General features: G+C 43.3%; 2 long non-coding RNA genes across 2 annotated transcripts in view; one reads left to right on the top strand and one right to left on the bottom strand.

Annotated features, from left to right (window-relative positions):
* The window catches only part of LOC131909279 (uncharacterized), a 38,219-nt gene that overhangs the window by 9,627 nt on the left and 6,434 nt on the right, over positions 1-22,158 (top strand). Inside the window, exon 2 of the long non-coding RNA XR_009378817.1 lies at positions 7,677-7,965. This is a non-coding gene — a long non-coding RNA (uncharacterized LOC131909279). The remainder of the gene's footprint in view (positions 1-7,676; positions 7,966-22,158) is intronic.
* Positions 14,781-17,868, bottom strand: LOC131909278 (uncharacterized). Its single transcript, XR_009378816.1, has 3 exons — positions 17,531-17,868; positions 16,609-16,783; positions 14,781-15,045 (listed from the first exon to the last, which is right to left on the bottom strand). It is a non-coding gene; the product is annotated as an uncharacterized LOC131909278 (long non-coding RNA).

Genomic DNA, 22,158 nt, shown 5'->3' with positions numbered 1-22,158 from the left:
TCTTCTGTAATGTCCCAAGTAGAGATAGTCCATTCTCTCCCCAATGATCCCTTTCAGTTCTTGCTCATCAGTTTGGCTTCCAATGCCCCAGGTCCCACCCTATCTATTCTGGAGATATTTAAGCCCTCTGTGTGATTTCCTTCCAGAATCCTTAGTTCCTTCAGTCACTGAAATTTGCGACTATACATTAGCTTATTTTGTAAAATGTTCCTAGGGAATCTGGATAGAACAATAACAGGCCAGTGAAAAATTCCACCCAATCCATCTTGGTGAACCAATGAACTCATTGGGACTATGTTCAAGAACATGTTGATAACTTACAGGTGGCTGTGGCCAGAAAGTGCCCCTCCCCACCCCAGCAATGGTCACCTCTTATATATCCTTGGGGTAGGGGAGAAAGTTCATGAATCTTCCCCCTCCCTCCACGTGGGAATGCTAATGCACTCAGTCTCCTGAAGGCCTCAGACAGGTCAATCACAGATGCTCTGACTCATGATGGAAAAAACTTGAAGGAAATGGTCACACAACAGTTTATTGTTTTCATTTTTTAGAATGAAGTGAAAGCATTTTCTCCCTGACTTTCCCATCCCTTTTCAAGGCATTCTTAGACCACATTAGAAGTTCACTGATTTTCACAGCTGAGTAACACTCCTTTGTGTAAATGGACCACATTTTCTTTATCCATTCTTTGGTTGAGGAGCATCTAGGTTGTTTCCAGGTTCTGGCTATTATGAATGATGTTGCCGTGAACATAGCTGAGCAAATGTTCTTGTGGGATGATTGAGTATCCTTTGGGTATATGTCCAAGAGTGATATCACTGGGTCTTGAAGTATATTGATTCCCAATTTTCTGAAAAACCGTCATACTGATTTCTGAAGTGGCTGTATAAGTTTGCACTCCCATCAGCGGTGGAGAAGTGTTCCCCTTACTCTACATCCTCTCCAATATAGGTCGTCATTAGTATTTTTGATCTTAGCCATTCTGGCAGGTGGAAGATGATATCTCAGAGTCATTTTGATTTTCATTTCCCTGATAGCTAAGGATGTTGAACAATTCTTTAAAAATTCTATCACGGCCATTTGAGATTCTTCTGTTGAGAATTCTCTGTTTAAATATGTACACCATTTTTTTAATTGGATTATTTGGTATTCTGATATTTAGTTTCTTGAGTTCTTTATATATTTTGGAGTTCAACCCTCTGTCAGATGTGGGGTTGGTGAAGATCTTTTCCTATTCTGTAGGCTGCTGTGGATGGAATTAGAAAAAAATCATCCTGAGTGGGGTAACTCAGGCCTAGAAAGACAAACATGGTATGTACTTACTCATAAGTGGATATTAGAAGTAAGATAACCAGACTACAATCCACAGCCCCAGAGAAGCTAGGTAGCAAGGAGGACCCTAAGAGGGACAGGTGGAGCTCCCTGGGAAGGGGAAGTAGATGAGATCTCCTGGGTAAACTGGAGGTGGGGGAGGGGGATAAAGGGGAAGGGATGAGGGTACAGGACCATGAAGAATCAGGATGATTGATCTGGAGGCAGGATGGAGAGGGGGGAGTAATAAAAGAGATGCCCTGATAAATGGGGCCATTATGGAGTTAGGGAGAAACCTGGTGCCAGGGAAACTCCCTGGAATCCACAAGGATGATCTGAGCTAAGACTTCTAGCAATAGTGGAGAGGGAACCTGAACTGGCCTTCTCCTGTAGTCAAATTGGTGACTATCATAATTGTCATCATGGAACCTTCATCCAATAACTGATGGAAGCAGATGCAGAGATCCACAGCCAAGCTCTGGGCTGAGCTCCTAGAGTCCAGTTGAACAGAGGAAGGAGGGATTATATGAGCAAGAGGAGGTCAAGATCATGACAGGGAAACCCACAGAGACAGCTGACCTGAGCTCATGGTAGTTCACAGACTCTAGACTCACAGCCAGGGAGCCTGCATGGGACCGTTCTAGGCCCTCTGCATGTGGGTGACAGGTGTGTAGCTTGATCTGTTTGTGGGGCCCCTAGCAGTGGGACTAGGACCTGTCCCTGGTGCATGAGCTGGCTTTTTGGAACCTATTCCCAATGGTGGAGTGCCTTGTCCAGCCTTGATTCAGGGAGGAGGAGCTTGGTCCTGCCTCAACTTGATATGCCATGCTTTGTTGACTCCCATGGGAGCCTTACCCTTTCTGAATGGAGCTGGAGGAGAAGTGGATGGGGGGAGGGGGTAAAAGAGAGGTAGAGGGAGGGAATGGGAGAAGAGGAGGGAGGGAAAACTGTAGTTGGTATGTAAAATAAATTTAAAAATTTAATAATAATAATAAAAAAAGTCCACTGTTGTTCTCAACATTTTCTTTAGCAAAGCTGTAAAGGCCCCTTCCATTTGACTTCTAAAATAGTGAAAACTCTTATAGCCCTGCCCTCCCCACAGTGGAATTACTAAATAAATCATGATTTGCCCATGGGAAAAATGTCAAGCATAGCACATTAATAATATTTTAAAAATAAATATATACAGATAATTACATAATAGATGGCTATAAATATGAAGTAGATAAGGATGAACATTAACATAATTTTGCAAGAAAATGTTCACAACATGGTGTTTAGTAACACAGTGGATGTGGGCGCTGTTTGCACAACGAAAAACAATTTTTTAAATCAAAATTAGAAAACAGAATCTCAGTCCTGCTCATCTTCAGGGACTAGATAAAGAGTAGCATTAATTTTTTTTCTTTATGATTCTATTTCTCACTTTTATGACCTTATATTGCCTTAAAAAAAAAGAAACAAAAACCTTAAGGCATAGTAAAACGTGAAGGTTCCCAAGGAGGGGCCACTGCTCAGCTCTAGCAGGAAAGAGAAAGGGCTTGATTTGACTCTTCTGTGACAGTCCCGTCCACATCTTTCCAGGAAGGAAGCAGTCTCCATCCTGGCCTTTGTCAACATTCGTTTCCTTGGTTTTCCTAAGAAAATATCAGTTTCATCCCTGGCTCCATGTCGGACGGATGTATCCTTCATCTTTATCAAGGATGATCCACATCTCAGCTGTACCTTATAGAACTCAACCTTGAACTCTGCCCCAAACAACTAAAATGTCAGTGGGTTGATGTGTGTGTGTGTGTGTAGGGCCCTGGTCTCCTCCCATATTGAGTAAAGCTGTTGCCTGCTTGCCAACCTTGACCAGATGTCCTCCCTATGCTAATTCCCTGCCGGTATCCACCCTCCTGAATGCTTTAGGGAAGTTCCTTGTTTGTGTATCCTGCATATTGGGCGTTAACAGCTTAGATACAAGAATGTAGAACATTCAGTAGCAAACTTCTGCCCTCTGGGGATCCGCCATTGTGCTGTAAGCCTGTATTTAAGGTTTCCTCCCTCTTTCAATAAACGGCATTTGGCATTTGGCATTCAGCTGAGGCAAATGACCCGCTGTCTCTCGTCCCTTATTTTTTAATCCACAGCCCCTCGCTCGGACATGGTGAACGGGTGGTGGTAGCGCAGGCGTTATCCCTACATGTGTGTGAGTGTGTGTGTGTGTGTGTGTCGGGAGGGGACCTGGAGAACTCCTAGATGGAGTCTATTTCCTGGGGACTTGATATTTCATCTCCAGATCATTTTTCTTCTATTAGCATGTGGTGGTGGACAAAATAGTGGGTTTCCATACATGCATCTACTTGATTATTTTCCTCTTTATTCCTCTCCTTCCCCAAATTCCCTCCATTGTCCCTAACAGTCTTCCTGAGCTGTCCTTCCTCATTCATAATCTTCCTCACACCCCCAGATTTCAGACATGAGAGAAAACATGTAAGACTTGACTTTTTATGTCTGCCTTACTCAAGACGGCGACATACAGTGTCATCCATTTTCTTGAAGATGGCATGATTTTGTTCAACTTTGTGGCTGACTAATACACCTGTGTGTAGACGCACCACACCTGTATCTGTCTGTCAAACGAATGACGCACAGTGAAGCATACCTTGGGAAACTGTGAGAGAGGTTCCAGGGAAAAAAGGCCTTTCACCTCAAGTACATTTTATTCCCAGGGCTGTTCCGAGATGTGATTCTGTGCCTCCTGTGACAAACATCTACGTTTTAATTTATCAGACATGTTTATTCTTGTTGGATGTCAGATCATAGCTATAGAACCCAGTTTGGTCAGTGCACCCTGAATCTGGATACAACCTTCTGCCTTTCATGTTTTCTCAGATATAATCTATAGTATGTGCCAGGCAGTTGTTTTTAAACTGGTCTGTCCTGAGAAAGTTCTGGGGAAGGGCTGCTCTGTTCTGTTAATATTTAGTATGTGCTTACTGATATTTATTTACATGTTTTCTGAACTCAAGCAACCTTCCTTGGACCATTGCTTTCTTTGTTACATTTGTGTATAAAAGTCCACTGAGACTGAGGTAAGGTTCAGTTTAAATAAAGGTGTGAAGCCTTAGACTGTAGTCAGCCCATTTTTCCAGGTCCTCAGATCCCAGGTCCAGCAGACAAGCTCTGCATAGGTTGGCATTAAGTTGACACCCTCCATCCATTTAGTTCTTGGTGGCTACTCAGATCTCACGAGTTAGTTGCCTGCCGTGAATCATGTTGTCATAAGCATGGGTGTGCGGAGACTTCCAATGTATACTGACTTTGATTCTCTCATAGTTCAGATGTTAGCCTTTTGAGGGACTGTGGTGGTATTGTGTTCCCCAAAATATTGTGTACCTTAATAAACCTACCTGGGGTCAGAGAACAGAAAAGCCACAAGATACTTAGGCTAGAAAATGTTAGCACACGCCTTTAATCCTAGCATTCCAGAGACAAAAATCCCTCTGGATCTCTGTGAGTTCAAGGCTGCATTGGAAATAGCCAGGCATGGTGACTCACGCCTTTAATCCCAGGGAGTGGTGGTAGAAAGCAGAAAGGTTTATAAGACGTGAGGACCAGAAACTAGAAGCACTTGGCTGGTTAAGCTTTCAGGATTTCAGTTCAGCTGAGAGCCATTCAGATATGAGGACACAGAGGCTTCCAGTCTGAGGAAACAAGACCAGCTGAGAAGTTGGCCAGGTGAGGTTAGCTGTGACTTGTTCTGTCTCTCTGATCTTCCAGGTAGGTTTATTAAGGTACACAATATTTTGGGGAACACAATACCACCACAAGGGACTTCCATACTGGTTGTGATAGCACCTGACCAGTTTACATTCCCACCAGCAGCCAATAAGGGCTCTTCTTTTCTGCACATCCTTGCCAGCATAGGGTCCTTTGCTCTCTTGGTGAGGGCCACTCTGACTGCTGTGAGCTGGAATGCCAGTGGAGTTTGGTTCATATTTCCAAGGTGGCTAAAGGAACTTTTTTTTAATTATCTTATTTTTAATTCTTTGAGACAATGATTTCTCTGTGTAACCGTGATGGCTATCCTGGAACTCACTCTGTAGCCCAGGCTGGCCTCAAACTCACAGAGATCCACCTGTTTCTGCCTCCTAGAGTGCTGAGATTAAAGGCGTGCGCCGCCGCCGCCGCCGCCGCCGCCGCCGCCGCCACCACCACCACCGCCCAGCTGAAGGAACGTTTTAAAATAGGTTTGGTTGTTATTTGCATTTCTTCATTTGCAAAGTGTCAGTTCCGTTCATTTGTCTGTTTACTGATGACTGTTCTTCCAGTGTTGAACTTGTTTTGAGTTCTTTGTACATCCTGCATAATAATCCCGTGTTGGGTGAACAGCTCACAGAAGTTTTCTGCCACTCTGCAGGCTTTGTCTTTAACTTGCGTTTTTCCCCTTTGCTGTATAGAAACTTGTACGTTTCATACAGTCCCACTCATTAGTTATCGCTAGTGTGTACTGAACTGTTGGAATGCTGTCTAGACAGGCATTGCCCGCACTAGGTCTTGAAGTGTCTCCCTATTTTCTCCTAACACCTTCAGTTTTCATAGTCTTTGACCCATTTAGAGTGGATTTGTTGTTTTTGTACCCAGAGTCCCCCAAAGACCACCAAGAGCCCAAATCCAGTGCAAAAGCAGAGTCTTTGTATTTTTACGAGTTAAATCTCGACTCTCCATCCATCTGACACAGCAGCAGAGCAGGAGCGACCCCGAGTAGCAATGGGGCAGGTTTTTTAAAGCAAGGGGGGCCTGAGGGGTCTACAGACTACATAGGAACAGACTCAGGATTGGTTTATGCGAATGGCAATCATGTTAGTAATTTTTAATTGGCTAGGGTTAGTTGGGGGTTACAGTTCCCACTTTTGGGCAGGCCTGGATAAGTCCCAGGTTTTGTCCTTGAGCTGCCACGGAGTCTGGCTGGCCTAGCATGTACTGACTGTGGGGTCTGACTCAGTGGCCCAGGCTCTGTCCTTGACTCATGCACATAGCTCTAAGCTGGGGAGGGATCCCAGACAATAAACAAGTGGCTGAACCTTGAGCAGTCAGAGAATGTGCAGAACGGGAGCTACTGCAAGGACTATGTCTTTTGTTCATGGCCTTCCCAGAAACTGCTTGCTCAAGTCTCAGGAAACTGAAATTGAGGCCTGATCTCTGAGAGAAGACTGAGCAGCCTGTTATGGCATCTGCTTGGTTCTTTCAGTTGTTATTTCTGCATTTATTTTTTTTTACACTCAAATAATTAAGCTCTGTTCCACAAACACTATTGAGCTCCTTATAGAATAGCTTTTAATGGCATGCATTTGCCCACATAACCACCAGTGTGCATTGAGAAGCCAATGTAACATCCCTAGAAAAACCACTGTTGTGCTGTATGTTTAGATGATGCTGTGTTTTCACTACTTGACTTCATCGTAAGAGGAAATTTCTCCTGGTCAAAACCCACCATTATTCTTCTAAATATAAATAAGCCAAAGAAAAAACAAAAACCTCTATGTACACTGTAATTTACACTGCCATCTTACAAGTTATGTAGCAAATACAAAATATAGTCCCCTGTCTTTGCTTCTGTTAAGCTATGGGCAGCTAGACAGCATCTCTATCACAAGGCTCCAGGTGTGCATGTGGTATGTTGGTCCCTGGGTTTTCCCCGGGACTAATCCTTTGCAATATTTTTATATGCTCCTTCAAAGAGTTATAGAACAAAAAAGATGAGAGATTGTTTTAAGAATTAGGAATAAAGGAAAGAAAGAAAGCAAGAAGGAAGGAAATAATGCATGCACGCAGGCAGGCAAGAAGGAAGGAAGAGGAGGGATGAATTGGTGGGAACTTCTGTTATTTAAAAAAAATGCTAAGCAGCGCTGGTTACCTTTTGAGAAATGTCATGAGACACAACAAAACCCAGTATCAGAGCTTTATTAGGAGGAAAGGGGGGGACTGAAAAGAGTAACCAGGCCTGGGAAAAGGGGGGGACTGAAAAGAGTAACCAGGCCTGGGAAGAGGCATGTGCAGAAAGAGAGAGAGTGGGGGGGGGGGGTGCGGGGGGGGGGGGGGGGAGAGCAGAAGGACAGGGGAGGAGTCTATGTCTGGCTTTTTAAGGATTCCCGTGCACATGTGCAGGTGAACTTACAGAGCTACACCACCATGAGCTGCTTGCATGACCACACTGTGCTCATTTTCCCTATCACACAGCACACTGATAATGGAAGACGGAAGACCCCTTACTTAGCTACTGAACTGCGCATGTCTGGTCATGCAGGTGGAGGGGCTGCAGAATCCTAACAACTTCACAGAAATAGGATATGGAGAGGTGTTTTACTTCTCTGTTCTAGAACAACCCACTGCGATTTAAAAGGAGCAGACGTGATGAAAACACAGCAAATGGAAGACTGTTTTCTCAGTTCTCGGTTTTGAGAAGCACTGTCAGGGTCTATCTAAGTCTGAGATACTCATGCAGTTCTGCGATGTCATGTGGGAGACTCTAACAGAAGAGACCAACAGCTCTGAGGGACCATCAGGATGAAAGATGGGCACTGCTCTATTGCTGTGAAGAGACACCATGACCAGGGCAACTCTTATAAAAGAAAGCATTTAATTGAGGGCCTGCTTACACTTTCGGAGGTTAGTCCATCATCTAAACAATAATGGCAGAGAGCATGGCAGCAGGCCGGGGTAGTGCTGGAGAAGTAGCTGAGAGCTACACTCTGATCCACAAGCAGAGAGAGACACTGAGACTTCTGACATCTCAAAGCCCACCCCCCAGTGACTTGTTTCCTCCGACAAAGCCTTACCTACTCCAACAAGGCCACACCTTCTAATCTTTCTAATTCTTCTCAAATAGGGCCACTCCCTGGTGACTAAGCATTCAAGTAGAGGAGCCTCTGGGGGCCATTCTTATTCAAATCACCAAAAGTGACTTTGTTCTGTTTATTTGCCATTTTCAAGTTTATGTTCTGTGTTATATCTTTACATACCCTTCATTTATAGACTCCTGAATGTGGAAAGGCAAAGACAGGCTAAACATCAGAGAAAAGGAGTATTGCTTCTGCCAACCACCAACAGGTGACCACGAGATTGAGGCCATTTCGTTCATGGGATTTGTATATGGCCTCTCAGAACCTGCCATGTGTGTACTTCAGAAGCTCCCTGCCATTTCCTCTACCTCCTCCTGGTCCTCCAGGATCTCCATCATCTGTTGTTTTCTTTCAGTAGTATGTTATGATGTCTTCCCTCATCTGTTGCCTTTTTTATTTTCATTCAATGTTATGCTGTGATGTCTTGACCTTCCCTGAAGGCAGGGTTTGATCTCTTCCTTGCTTGTAAACAGCCCTGGGCTCTGTGCTAACTTTCCCTCCAGAACAGTTTACATCTAAGCTGTTGAGTCTCAGAAGGGGGCAGAAGTCTGTGAACCATAGCACTAACCAAGTGAGGAAACAGACTCATTAACTCAGGACTTGGAAGGATGCTTGCAAACGGGAGCAAATTCAGAAGGCTCAGAAAGCAGCCAAGAAGTCCATGCAGGGTGAAAGGTACAGAGTCCATTCACTGGGGAGTGGTCAAGTTTCGTGTGTCAGAGTGGAAGGCAAGGAAAGCCCCTTTAGTTAGAGGCAGGAAGATGGCTCCTAAGATGATTTTGATGCCTTAATAGGAACAAGAGAGACAATAGGAGTGAAGTTCTGCACGTCTGGAAGCCTTGCTTCAACGATTGATCTTTAAATATTTGCTGCTCAAACTGAAGTCTGGATGGATATGAACTTTACATTTTATGTTTCTCAAAGGTCATTGAATGAAAAGCCAACTTTTTAAAGTTAAAAAAAATGAAACACAGCAGTATATGCTGGAAAACCCTGATAATACAAACACTTTAAAATGTATGATGGCGGCAGCTTCTGGTGAACGAGCAATAATTAAATATAAAAATGGTTGGGAAAGTAGGTATTGGTCATACCCAGACACAAAGAGGCTTCCTATAAAATGAAGCATGAGTATGGCATTAGAAAAGCCCCCCTCACATTCAGCTTGAACCTCCAGTGGTCATGCTAGCTGCAATTCAAATAATAATATAATACTGATTATGAATGTATCATCTTAAATACTCTGCTGAGACCCATAGAAAAAGGACACAATTATCCCATATTTCAAATAAGAAAAGTGAGTGTCAGGGAAATTAGATAATTTCTCTAAGATTGTGCTACTATAGTAAGAACAGAGGCTTCGTCCATTAGAATGCAAAGCCACTCATAACATTTTTCACAGTCTGACACAGTAGCCAACGCCTGTAATGCCTGATAATTATGGGTACGTACTAGTTCATGGCCAGCTTAGGCTACACAGCAAAATCCTACCTAGGAAAAAGAATAAGAAAAAAAAGAAGGGAAATGGGAGGAGGATGAGAGGGAGAAGAATGAATAGAAGGAAGAAAATAACATACTGTTCAGCAGGCCAATATCTCCAGTGACTTTCTTGTTCTCAGCTACTGTGGAAAACTCATACATACAATCTAGAGTTGTAATCACCACCATTCACTAACTGTAAAACTGAGCAGGCACAAAAATACCTGAGCCTTAAATTTCCTTTCCTCTGGTGCTAGAGAGATGGCTCAGCAGGTAAGGGCACTGGCTGCTCCTCCAGAGGATCCAGGTTTGATTCCCAGCACCCGACCCACATGGTGGCTCCCAGTTATCTCTAACTCCAGTTCTGAGGGTATCTCGCTCCCTCTTCTGGCCACCCTGGGTACTGCATGCACATGGTGCACAGCCATATATGCACGCAAAACACCCATAATATAAAATAAAAATAAAAGAAAAAAAATTCCTTAACTCTAATTTACCTTAGACAACAATGCCAACTTACTGTGTTAGAACATTCATAAGATAAGAAAACAAGGATGATGCCTGCCTCGTAGTAGGCTCTCACTGGGTATCAAATCATGGCTTTACTGTTTCTGACATGTATTGAAGTGCACTCATATTTAATTATTTATTCATGTGTTCCTTCAGAAACAAGTTTCACCATGTAACCCAGGCTAGCCTCTCACTCTCGGTTCCCTGTCTCAGCCTCCCATGTAATGGGATTGCGGTATTATTATCTGAATGGGCACATCCAGTTGATATTTGACCCTTCTGTGTGTGTTATGGTTCTCTAGTCAGATTAAAAAATCCTACAGTTCATACCTGTTTTATGTCAGCTAGCATGCAACGGATTCCAAGTTCTGTAAGCCAGATTTGCACTGGGATAAGAGGGAAGAACTCCATTTGCTCACGATGGGGACAACTCAGGAATGCTTGACTCATCGGAGGACAGCAGTGTTGAGAACCTGGATTCCTTCTCTTGGCTCTGGCTCCTGTGGGTCCTGCTTTGTCCTTGGTCACGTTCCCTTCCATCTCTCCCACGTAAAGGAGGACTAAGGTGGCCCCAGTGAACAGCCCCAGCACACATTACGTATATCTCTGGGAGGGGGAGGCTGCCTCTGCGTGGTTGTTTCCCACACCACTATCCAGGATTGCTTTGTCACTCACGGGCCCACACTGGCTTCAGCCTGCCCAACCCGAGTCATTCACTGGAAGTTGGAATTTCAGAGTTGACTTTATTAAGCATTTAAAGGGCAGCAGAAACAATCCACTCCCATCTCAGACCTTTGTACCTTCTGGTTCATTGACTATGCCTGACTCGACGAGTAAGGTTAAGCTTATTAGAGATGGGAATTCTAGAAGCATCTGGAAAACTGGCAATGAATTTGCCCAGAAATAAGCCAGGGCTGCCCAGTTTCAGAGTTCACAATGCTGAAGGTTCACAGGTCATCTGGAACCATCCTATTTCTGCACTAATTGGCCTAAAATAGCTTCTGAGGTACAGATGGCATAGGCAGAGGAGACTCAACGCGCCTAACATTATCACCTGCAGCAGGGCCCTGGAGAGATCGCTTAAGCCCCGGTGCCCACTGCATTGAGTAACACTGAAGTAGACAGGAACTGATCTGTGCTGGGCGCTCTCCCATCTTCCCGATACCATCCAAGCAAAAGCCAGTTGACCACCGCTGCCGGTTAGTCAGTTAACACTCCCTAACACCAGCTAATCTCTCTGTAACAATGACTGAGCGAGTCTTAGGTTGGGAGCTTCGAAGGGCAGCTTGTCTGAACTTCCGCGCACTGGTGTGTTTTCCTTTTATTTAATTTTACAGTTGCCTTGTATCTTTGATAAGCAAGATCGGTCTTCCCATTTAAATTTAAATTCCCTTTAAAAACAAGTCTATTGAAGGAAAAGAAAGTTGGCTAATTAATAGGATCGATTTGGAGACCAGAGTTTGCCTGGATATGCTGAGAATTGTGATAGTAATATGTACCAGGACATGCATATGGCAACGATGTGAGAATGTTATGTATCAGTACGTGCATATAGCGACAATGCGAGAGAGGTACGAAGACAATAGTTTTGAAGAGCATTTACCTGGGATAACTAGAGAGCAGTTGCGGATGTTTGAGAATCCAGGGCGGCTAGCACAGAGGGCAATTATTCTAGCAGCCACCAGAGGGCACTGTGTCAGCAACTTTAAAACTGAAACATCGACCGGGCTTAGGCCTTTGTTCCTCCAAGAGCGCTCAGCAGAGGGCAGTATCAACACTAGGGTGACTGTTAGAGAAGCCGACTCTAGGGATGCCACAGAAACCTAGTGAGTTGAAATCTGCTTTCCAACAAGAGTACCTAGGTCACTCGGGTGTGCTTTCCAGTTTGGAAGCACTGAGTTGGACTAAGCTTCAGGATGACAGCTGAGCTCTCCCCTCTTCGGGAATAAGGGCTGACATGTCTGTGCATTTGGAGAAGTGTATTTGCCTGTGGGTTCTACAGCCACACTGCTTGAATTTGAAGCATCACATCTGGCAGCATCACTTGCTCAATAAACGGGGTTTCCAAAAAACACTCAGAAAGTGGTTTTGAGAAAGAGATGTACAATAAATGGCTTCATACGTGAGTCTTTTGGATGCAGGGAAGCCGTTTTTCTGAGTCTTTGTTTCTGCTGTCCTTCACTTTGGTGACTCACACATCCACAGGTGAGATCGTCCCTGCTGTATTTATTCAGTGAGCTTCCTGGGGTCTGTCTCCACGTATTGGTGTGTGTACACAATGGAGAAACAGCTCACTAGTGTGAGTAAGAAGGATTTCACATCCTAACCATTTTATTGACTTCAAGACACAAAAGACTCACACACACACACACACACACACACACACACACACACACACACTCATATTCGAAGCAAAAGAGGCAAAGCATAGCGGTGTTCCTGGCCTAAAACATCAATAAGCTCTTTCAACCAAATATTAAAAATGACTCTTATACTTTGAGATGTGGCATTGACACCCCAAAGAATTCTCCAATAATTTTCCCATTTAATAGGTACAAGGACCGGAAATTGGAAAATGAGTAGACTTCTCCAAAGTGTATAAAATACAAAGTCCCCCTGCTCTGTGGGCTTTGGTTCTCCCCCATTCACTTCAATTGGATTTACAGTTGAGTGGTTTCCCTCTGAGTTCTGGTGCCTGAAAGAGTGAGGGGAGAGAGGACTCTCCGTGCTGGGGTGGATCTCCAGGGTCCCACCCTTGAAACTTCACAGGGCAACTGACAGTGTGAAACCAAGATTTCCTTGTCACTCAATTGTAGACCAAGACACTCCTTCCTCTTCTCAAACATGCACCTTTCCTGATTTTTTTTTTCCTTCTCATTCGAGCACATATTTGTGAGCACCTTCTAGAAGCAAGGGCTATAGAAAGATAAACAAGGCCATGTGCTAGAGCTGTGGTCTCAACCTTCCTAATGCTGAGACCTTGTAATACACTTCCTTAGGTTGTCCTGACCCCCAACCATAAAATTATTCTTGTTGCTACTTCATAGCTGTAATTTGGCTACTGTTATAAATCATAATGTAAATATCCGTGTTTCCCAATGGTGACCCCTGGGAAAGGGTCTTTGACTTCCAAAGGGATCATGGCCCACAGACTGAGAACCACTGCTCTAGAAAGAAGGGATTTCTAAAAATATGAATGAGGACACAGACAAAGAACAGCCAAACAAAGATTATTTCAAAGTTCCAGAAAAAGAGAGAAGATAAAGCAGTTGTGAGTGAGGAAAGTGGACAGCTTAGAGCCAGCTGTTAGGCAGACTCTTGGGCAAGCTAAGAGGGGATGACATTTCCTTCAAGCTTCTAATTAGAGAATAGCTAAGAAAAACCCCACGGCAAGATGGAGTTTGGTGCATTTGAGAAGCCAGGAGAATTAGAATGCCTGTAGGGAGCTGGTGGAGGTAGTACAGGACATAAGAAAATACATGGCCCATGAGTCAGTGGCAGCCCAAGGTATAGGCACCTGGATGTGTGAGCCCAGAGGCCTTGGGACACACTATGACATCTCTTGTGTGGACTACCTAGAGTAAACTAAATGCTGCTAGGAAAGGAAGCTGCCTTTCATAATGGGGCTGGTTGGCTAGAGGTTTCTCTGATGCTCAGACACATGCCTATTTAAATGATCTTCACTGTGTGTAGAAACGGGCTCAGTCTATCCCTATGTGCCTCATGTCCCACCATAAGTTACCTTTGGATGCTCACTCATGGTGACTCTTGAAGAGAATGGTACAGTGTAGAAATCAAGCCCACCCATGAAAAGTCTCAGATATTAAAATTTTTAGACCTAGCAGCAACTGTTATAATTACCTTCGGTTGTAAATCTGCTTTTTCTCAAAGCACCGTCATTCTTCATAATGAGTTCTGTAATTTCCCCATAGAATACGACCCATTTCGGCTGAAGAGCTGAGACTAAGCACTGGTGGTTGATCACTGTCTGTAATTTGCATTGCTCTTTATCCAAGAAAATATTCCTTCTTATTAGCCAGATTGAGACCTATTATGAATGTCAATGTAACTTAATTAAAGCATAATATTGATCATAATACCACTCTCCAGACACAAATGCCCTTCCCAATGATGCTTACTTATCTAAACCTTCGCTGATGAAGTACGAAAATAAATCAGATAAAGGCATTTTTGATGAGTTAGGGAGATTTAACCAAAGTCTTCCTTAATGAAAAAATAATAGAGAGTAGGAGAAGAATTATATCTGCTAAATATACACACAAAAGGACTTCAATAAAATAAGAAATGTGTTTTGCTACCTTACTATTTGACTGTCAGGCAATATTTATTAAACTCCTAAGTAGTCAATTCACTGTGTGCTGTAAATGTTAGCCCACACATTGAGTTCACACTCTGTTAATTTCCCCCAACTCTGTTTATTATTAGTTAAAGTGTACAAAGCATTAGACAAAGTTTACAATCTCATGTTTTTGGCTTAGTATTTATATATGTAATGATGCACAGGAGACTGAAGTGACTTCTATAATCATGGAGATGTTCACAATTTTTTCAGATTTAAAAAAAAAACGCCCATTTCGTTGGGAGAATATTTTAATGGAGTTATGGTTAGGCAGGAAAAGGTCCCAGGCTGGGTTGGTGTTTGGAGACTGGGGCAATGGGAGGGGAGTGTTAAGATGGTCGAGTGGCCAAGCTCTTTCCATGTAAGGCTCTGTTCTCTGTGTGTGGAGAACGGTGTCATTTATTCGGAGATTCTTGGTTGGAGTTTTATGTAGTTGTTCCAGAAATGACTGTGCTGTCGTCTTGGAGTTAAACAGAGGAAGAAAGAGATGACTCAGATCTGAAAGGAAAGAGAAGGTGACACCAGAGTCCCTGCTTGGGGATTCCCAGAGCGCTTAGATACAGGCTGTGCTTGCCACGGTCTCCTGGACTGAGGGACGAAATGGTGGCTTTAGTGAAAAGGTCCTCTGAACTAGGAGAATCTGTGGACACTCAGTTTGCACTGAAATGCTTGTGGGTACAAATACCAAAGTGTAGCTAGAGTTTTCCTGCCTGGCCCACAGTCAGGACAAATCTCTGTCACCTGCCAGTCCCACAGCCGCTCAGACCCGACCAAGTAAACACAGAGACTTATATTGGTTACAAACTGTATGGCCGTGGCAGGCTTCTTGCTAACTGTTCTTACAGCTTAAATTAATCCATTTCTATAAATCTATACCTTGCCACATGGCTCGTGGCTTACCGGCATCTTCACATGCTGTTTGTCATCGTGGTGGCTGGCAGTGTCTCTCTGACTCAGCCTTTCACTTCCCAGCTTTATTCTCCTCCTTGTCCCGCCTATACTTCCTGCCTAGCCAATGGCCAATCAGTTTTTATTTATTGACCAATCAGCAACACATTTGCCATACAGAACATCCCACAGCACCAAAGAGCAGCCCACACTGCATTAACAAAAGCTGGGGACCTGGAGCTCAAAATGGAAGATTCTGGGTGAGAGAGTAAGGAGAGTCTCTCAAGCCATCCACTCGTAAGAAGCAGTTCTTCGGGTCTATTTCCCATGAGACACCAGGATGGCATCACAAGATGGCTGTAGCTTGCTAAGGCCGCCTGCTTCAAACTCACATCCAAAGGGGAGAAGTGGACCCCCTCCCGGCCAGTGTCCAAGGACAGTCCCAATGATGGCTACTACTAGCCTGAGCGGACTGGACTGTGGTGCCTGGTCTGGGTTCACTGGGGCTGGGTATGGAAGTGGGGGGAAGGACTGTGAGGAAGTAGTGAGAATGTTGGAAGACAACATTAGAGACCTTTGTAAAACCTAGCTACATCTCAGAATTTAGACATCAGGAACAGTTTAAAGTCTATAAAAAAAAAGTTGCTCAACTGCTCCAGAAACTGTTATATAATGAAATAACATTTTCTCCAAGCTAAGAGTTAGTTAGACAGACCCATTTAATCTATATCAATAGTATTGTGTTGTTGCTTAGAGATAAGGTCATGATGTAGCCTTTGCCTAGTCCAAGATTTAGATACCATCTGCCCAGGCCTAATGACAGTAGCTTTAAATGAGACTCATCATACTCAGGACTGAGCATTATTGATTTGACCACACTTTTGAAAGTTTTGGAGACATGACGGACTCATGAATTCTCATCAGCACAGAAGCTGGATGCTGGAAGAACCTGGAAGTCTTTCAGTAACAGGATCTGGGCCTTAGCCTTTCCATCTCCATCAGAATCTAAGGCTCACCGCCCAAATATGATGCCAGCCTTGCAGCGGGGAACCCAGCTGTGAAGCTCCAAAGGATTTTCCAGGCCTCTCTCTGGGCATCCTTGCACTGTTTCTGCAGGGCTCTCCCAATAAATACCAAAAGCCTGAGTAGCAGGAACTCCTGCCAGCAGCTCACAGTTGGAACGATGTGTTAGCCAGCAATGTTTCCCAGATGTGCAGACTCCGTGTGCTGGGACATCTGCTTAGAACAGGGTAGATGTTTATCCTGCTAACTGAAGGGGGTGTGTGGCAGGCGCCCTTCTGGATACGAATGGAGGGATCCTGTTGAATGTGTTGAACGTGGTGAGAACCTGGCGAAGAAAATGTTGAGAGTTTTTTAGGTAGCAGGAGGCCTTGGGTTTGGCCCCACAAATTGCCTGAGAGATTGTCTCTTCCTTCCAGGTCAGCCTGGAGGAGGGTCAGGAAGACATGGCTCAGTGTTCCTATGGCAGTTTCAAAGAGCCTGGAGGGCTAGTCTAGGAAGCCTGGAGGTCCTTTTCCTTTTGATTTCCTTTTGACTTGTGCTGAGACTTCCCAGCCTGAGGATTCCCGCCTAACGCTCTCCTGAACTACACCTGGTAGAACTTTCTTATTGTCAAATTAGCAAAGCCTTTAAAGACTAAAAACATGGATATTTGCATTTTAAAGAGTGTTAACCGCCGCCTTGATTATGAACGGAGACCGGAAAACAGGAGAAAAGTCGGGTGGAAAATGCATTATTTATGTGGGTTTGTTTTTAATTGATTGATTTGAATAATTTCCAGCACGCTGGTGCAGACTGACAGCATATGCTATTTGGTGGCTGTTGTAGCAGCCTGGCTTTTCTGAAGGAGGGCAGCTTTTCATCTGGGAATGTTGACCTTGGGCAGAAGAATAGATTATGCTGTAAACCCGCCTCAGCTGTTACAATTATTCTCTACTTAAAAAAAAAAAAAATCTGCCTTGCAGGTGTTGTTGAAATCCCTACCCCTGTACCTTCCTACTTAGAATTCATGTCCAGGAGTCCCCTCCTGAAACGTAAATAATATTCAGGAAAGTCATGTATTTAGCCCACTCACATCTGGTTTACATAGACTGTCTCCTTGAGTTTAATTCTTTGTCCTGCACTTTCCGGTTGGAGGCGGTACCTAAGATTTCTTTATCCACACCATCTGAATTCTTTATATTGGGGTTAATCCTCAGTCCGATTGACTCAATAAAATCATAGCACACTGGCACATTTATGTAACTAATCCCCGAAGTGTGTGACACAAAACACCATTATATACGGCTGATGCTGCGAATGTAATTATAACCTCTCTGGTAATTATCATGCATCTCAGTCCTCCTGAGCTCAGTGTTGAATCCTCTTCCCACTATTCCGATTCGCCATTTCCTAACAAAAAGGAGTGTTAGCCAGTTGCTAGGAAACCCCGCAGTATTGTCTGAGCCCTCTCCTTTCTGCATTCCGTTGGCTTCCTTCTCGCGGTCTAATTATAATTGTTTTCCTTCTGAAGGTTGTCTCTCCATTCATGGCTGCCATTGTCATCCAATAGCTGTCAGGGTTATTGTCACTATTGAATTCAGTGATGAGAAGCTACAATTTGCTCATCCTTCAACAGAATAGAAAATTGACACATCCTTACGAGGCATCTGCATGCTGCCAGAGAATCCATTTTCCTCCCAGAGGTCACATTTCCAAAGAAAGTCTTCAATACTTGGCATCCCTCCCGCCTCTAACCTGCCTCATCTCTCTGACTCCTACTATATAATCCCTTTCCTTGAAGATACAGGCTTGGGTCTGGATTATAGTTATGTTTTGTGTATGATGATAAAATTTGACAGAAAGTAAAGTGATGAGATCCACTCAGTCTGTGAAACCAAAAGAACACACACATGACAGAAACCACTTTGAACTGTGGCCCCACTGTGTGCTGGGCACTGATCAGTGATTTACATGTGTTTGTCTTGTTCATTGTTCCTAAATTCTCCCGGGTGAACAGGGAAGCTGAGAGGATTCTCAGAGCCAAGACTGGGTAAGTGGATGACAGAACCCAAGTGTCTTCACTTAAGATGTCACTGAGTATAAGAAGTGGCTACAACTTAATAACAACTGTACAATGAATGTAAGATAAAGCTTGAACTCAGAAATACCAAAATAAGGGAAAGCATTGGATCTTAAACCCAAAACTTGGAATTGTTCTCTAACTGCTATTCCAGAGGAGCCATGGAGCTAGACCCTGTTAATAACAATATTCTGTTGTTTGCCCATACACATTTCAACCTCTCCCTCCCCATTGGCCTAGACATGGATAGTGCATATTTTCTTTAACCTAGAGTCAGAGTCTGTTTCCATCACCTGCCAGAAAAACCGTCCTGAGCAAAATTAATTTATCTCACTAAGTTCATTCATCTGGTTACGTTTGACTTATCATATTTTCTATTACGCACACTGGTAAAAATGTCCAAGCCCTCACCCCAGTAGCCTGTGATTTCCTGAGTGGCAAGATCTGTCATTGTTTTTCCGGATAGTGTTATGGACCTTGTACATACTGAAGTGGGGGTTAATGCTTAATACTGTTTTCAAATGGTCAGCTCCAGTGTTCTAGCCTTATGGGGACAAATGACATCACGAAGATAGAATCTCCCCTTCTTCCTCCATGAAAAGCCATCTCATGGTCAAGTTTTCACCTGCCCTTCATGGGTTTCTTCAAGAGTCTTCTTTCTGTAAGACTATATAACTCCTCAAAAACTGGATTTGTGCCTGCTGTTCACTGAAAGAGAGGACATGAATGAATGGCAGGGATGCTGGGCACGGAGTTGATTTTACTGGACTCCAAGATGGAATCAGTAGAGCACAGTTGCTGTGGGATGTCTTTCTGTATGCTGTGAATATGTTTTATTACCATTGGTTAATGAAGAAGCTGCTTTGGCCTGGGGTAAGACAGGATAGAGCCAGGCAGGAAATGCAAGCAGAGACACAGGAGAAAAAGGGCAGGATCAAGCAGATGATACTACAGATGATTAGAAACTTTATTTCAACATGGATGGTATAGCATGAACTTCTACCGTCTGCTCCTCTTGAGAAAATAGCCACTCTGGAAGCATAAATTCATCCCACAATGAGGCAAGGGATGTCCACTGCCTAAATACTTTGACACAAAGAGTTATGAGACAAATAGAGAGTTTAGCTGATTTTTTTCTTCACAAACACTTAGTTGTTCACTAAATGAAAGAGATAGAAGATGAGCATCTAACTTAATTGGGTGGCTAGTCATTTAATTCCCCTTGATCTTTCTTTCCTGTTACACCTCCTCTTGGAATTATTTTATAAAGGGAACAAAATTAGAGCGAGACCTTGACTGAGAACTTACAATAAAAGCCCACCTGGCATCACCACAGAAACCAGAAGTGGGAAAAGGACCATGAACATTCTCTGTCTAAAATCTAGATTTATATTGTTTTTGTTCAAGGCTTTGAACTTTGAACTTCATGGAATGAATCGGGGTTTGGTTGGCATATCTCTAGATAAAAAGGACAGGCATGTTTCTGTTTTAATTGTCGATTGGCTGCCACTAATTTGGTGAGTGGCCTTACATTATCCACTTTCAGCTATCAAGTTCACAGATCCCCAACAGAGGCAGATGAAGACTGTGTCAGGAGGGATCTATTGGTTCTCTCCTTCTGGAACAGATTCTATCCTGCCCTACCCAACACTTTCCATCTTTTCATGAATGCTGTGTGTCTGGATTTCCTTCTGTCTCCTGAATTGTTTAAACCTTACTTTCCAGACTTGTGTGTGACCTCTCAGGAAGACTGTTAGACTCAGGCTGGCTCAGCCCCTGTATGAGTGATACTATTTCCCACTGGACACCAAAGCAAACTCTCCCATCAATCATTCCTGTCAGCCTCCTTACACTTGGACTGCATCTCAGTACCACATACCAGACATCCACAACTAATGCAGTCTCAGCATAAAACCTTTTTGCCAATATATACTGGAGATTAGCCCTTTCATTTTCTTAAATTATCGTAAATACTATATTACTAACCAAATTGTTCCAGGATTTCTTTTCTACATGATGGGATGTTCCCTTTAGCATATTTTTTCTCTTGGATTATAAAATTATAATCATTCATTGTGGCTAGGAGAATTATTTCGTGAAGGAAAAAGCCCTCCCAGCAGGAATTCTGGTCTTGGGCTTATTTTATACCTCATCTGACAGAAATGAACAAAAATTTAATCTAGGAACTTTATAAATCAAAATGTGAAATCCAAAAATCACAAAAAAAGCATGTAGGCTTAAGGTTTTATTAACTTTTGTATGCACCTGCTTCATGCATTCCTTGGGCATTTTTTTTTTAAATCGATGAAATCAGAAATGCAGTGTTTGTTATCTCTGATGTCCAGAATGTGTGCTTCTTTCTCCATGTGGCTTAAAATAGACACTGCCTGCCATAAGCAATCAGCTCCTAGAAGCAAAATATAAATTGTGGCTTCCTATAATAGCACAGAATGATTCCTCTGATATTGTTTTTTAATGTGTTCATTTGCCTCGGGTTAGAATGTGGAAACTTCTGGCAACAATGTAGAGCACATTAGCTCCTATGCACAATGAATCCTGGTTGAGGAACAAGACCTAGTTCTAACATTAAGATGATATCCCTCTCTCACGGGGCCTCAGGCCTAGACAAAGAACTATAGACAGCTAAGGAATTCTGAGAGTGGGAGGAATAGTCTTTCCCAGAGAAGAACCCCACAACTGGTTACCCAATACCAGGTGGTCAGCCCTGAAATCATGTACAAAAAAGTAAAGTTATACAGACTGAGCAGCTTGAATTTATTTATATAGGAATATATATATATATTATATTTAAATATATATTATAATTAAAGACAAAGAGGCCATGAATTTGTGAAAGAGGAACAGAAGTGTACATGGGACAGGCTGGATATGGTGAAAAAAAAAGAGGAAAATGATCTAATTAGATTTTAATTTCTTTTTTTTTTTTTTTTTTTTTTTTTGGTTTTTCAAGACAGGGTTTCTCTGTGTAGCTTTGTGCCTTTCCTGGAACTCACTTGGTAGCCCAGGCTGGCCTCGAACTCACAGAGATCCGCCTGGCTCTGCCTCCCGAGTGCTGGGATTAAAGGCGTGCGCCACCACCGCCTGGCTAGATTTTAATTTCAAAAAATAAAAAAAAAAATTTAAAAAGCATGCACACAGAGAGACAGAGACAGACAGACAGAGAGACAGAGATAGACAGAGAGAGAAAGAGAGAGAGAGAGAGAGAGAGAGAGAGAGAGAGAGAGAGAGAGTGAAGAGAATAATATCCCTCTATGCCATTTTTCTTCTGTCAGTTTTACCGAAGATCTCAGTTGTTAGCTTAGGCAAAGTTAAAGGACTTGGCTGGGTTATTGGGGGCAGGGCATACAGGACCCAACACCAGACCTTAGACAGTGGCCAGTTCTTACTGTGTGCCCACAATTAGTTTTATGGCAGTGCTTGAAAACCATTTCTCTAGGCAAATCTCAACAAGTACTTGCAGTAGCAAGCTAGTGCCTTACCCATCCCATTACCAGGTGGTAATCTTTCTTAAAACCACATCGAGACAACAATGAAGCACAGATAAAATCCGGGAACCAAGGCTTTGTCTAGATCACCTTGATATTCCTGCTGGAAATATGGGTTATACCTACGAATGCAGT

Source organism: Peromyscus eremicus, chromosome 4, assembly GCF_949786415.1.
Source record: "Peromyscus eremicus chromosome 4, PerEre_H2_v1, whole genome shotgun sequence".
NCBI lineage: Eukaryota > Metazoa > Chordata > Mammalia > Rodentia > Cricetidae > Peromyscus > Peromyscus eremicus.
Note: the sequence above shows the minus strand (reverse complement) of the source record. Positions and strands in the feature narration are given on the sequence as shown.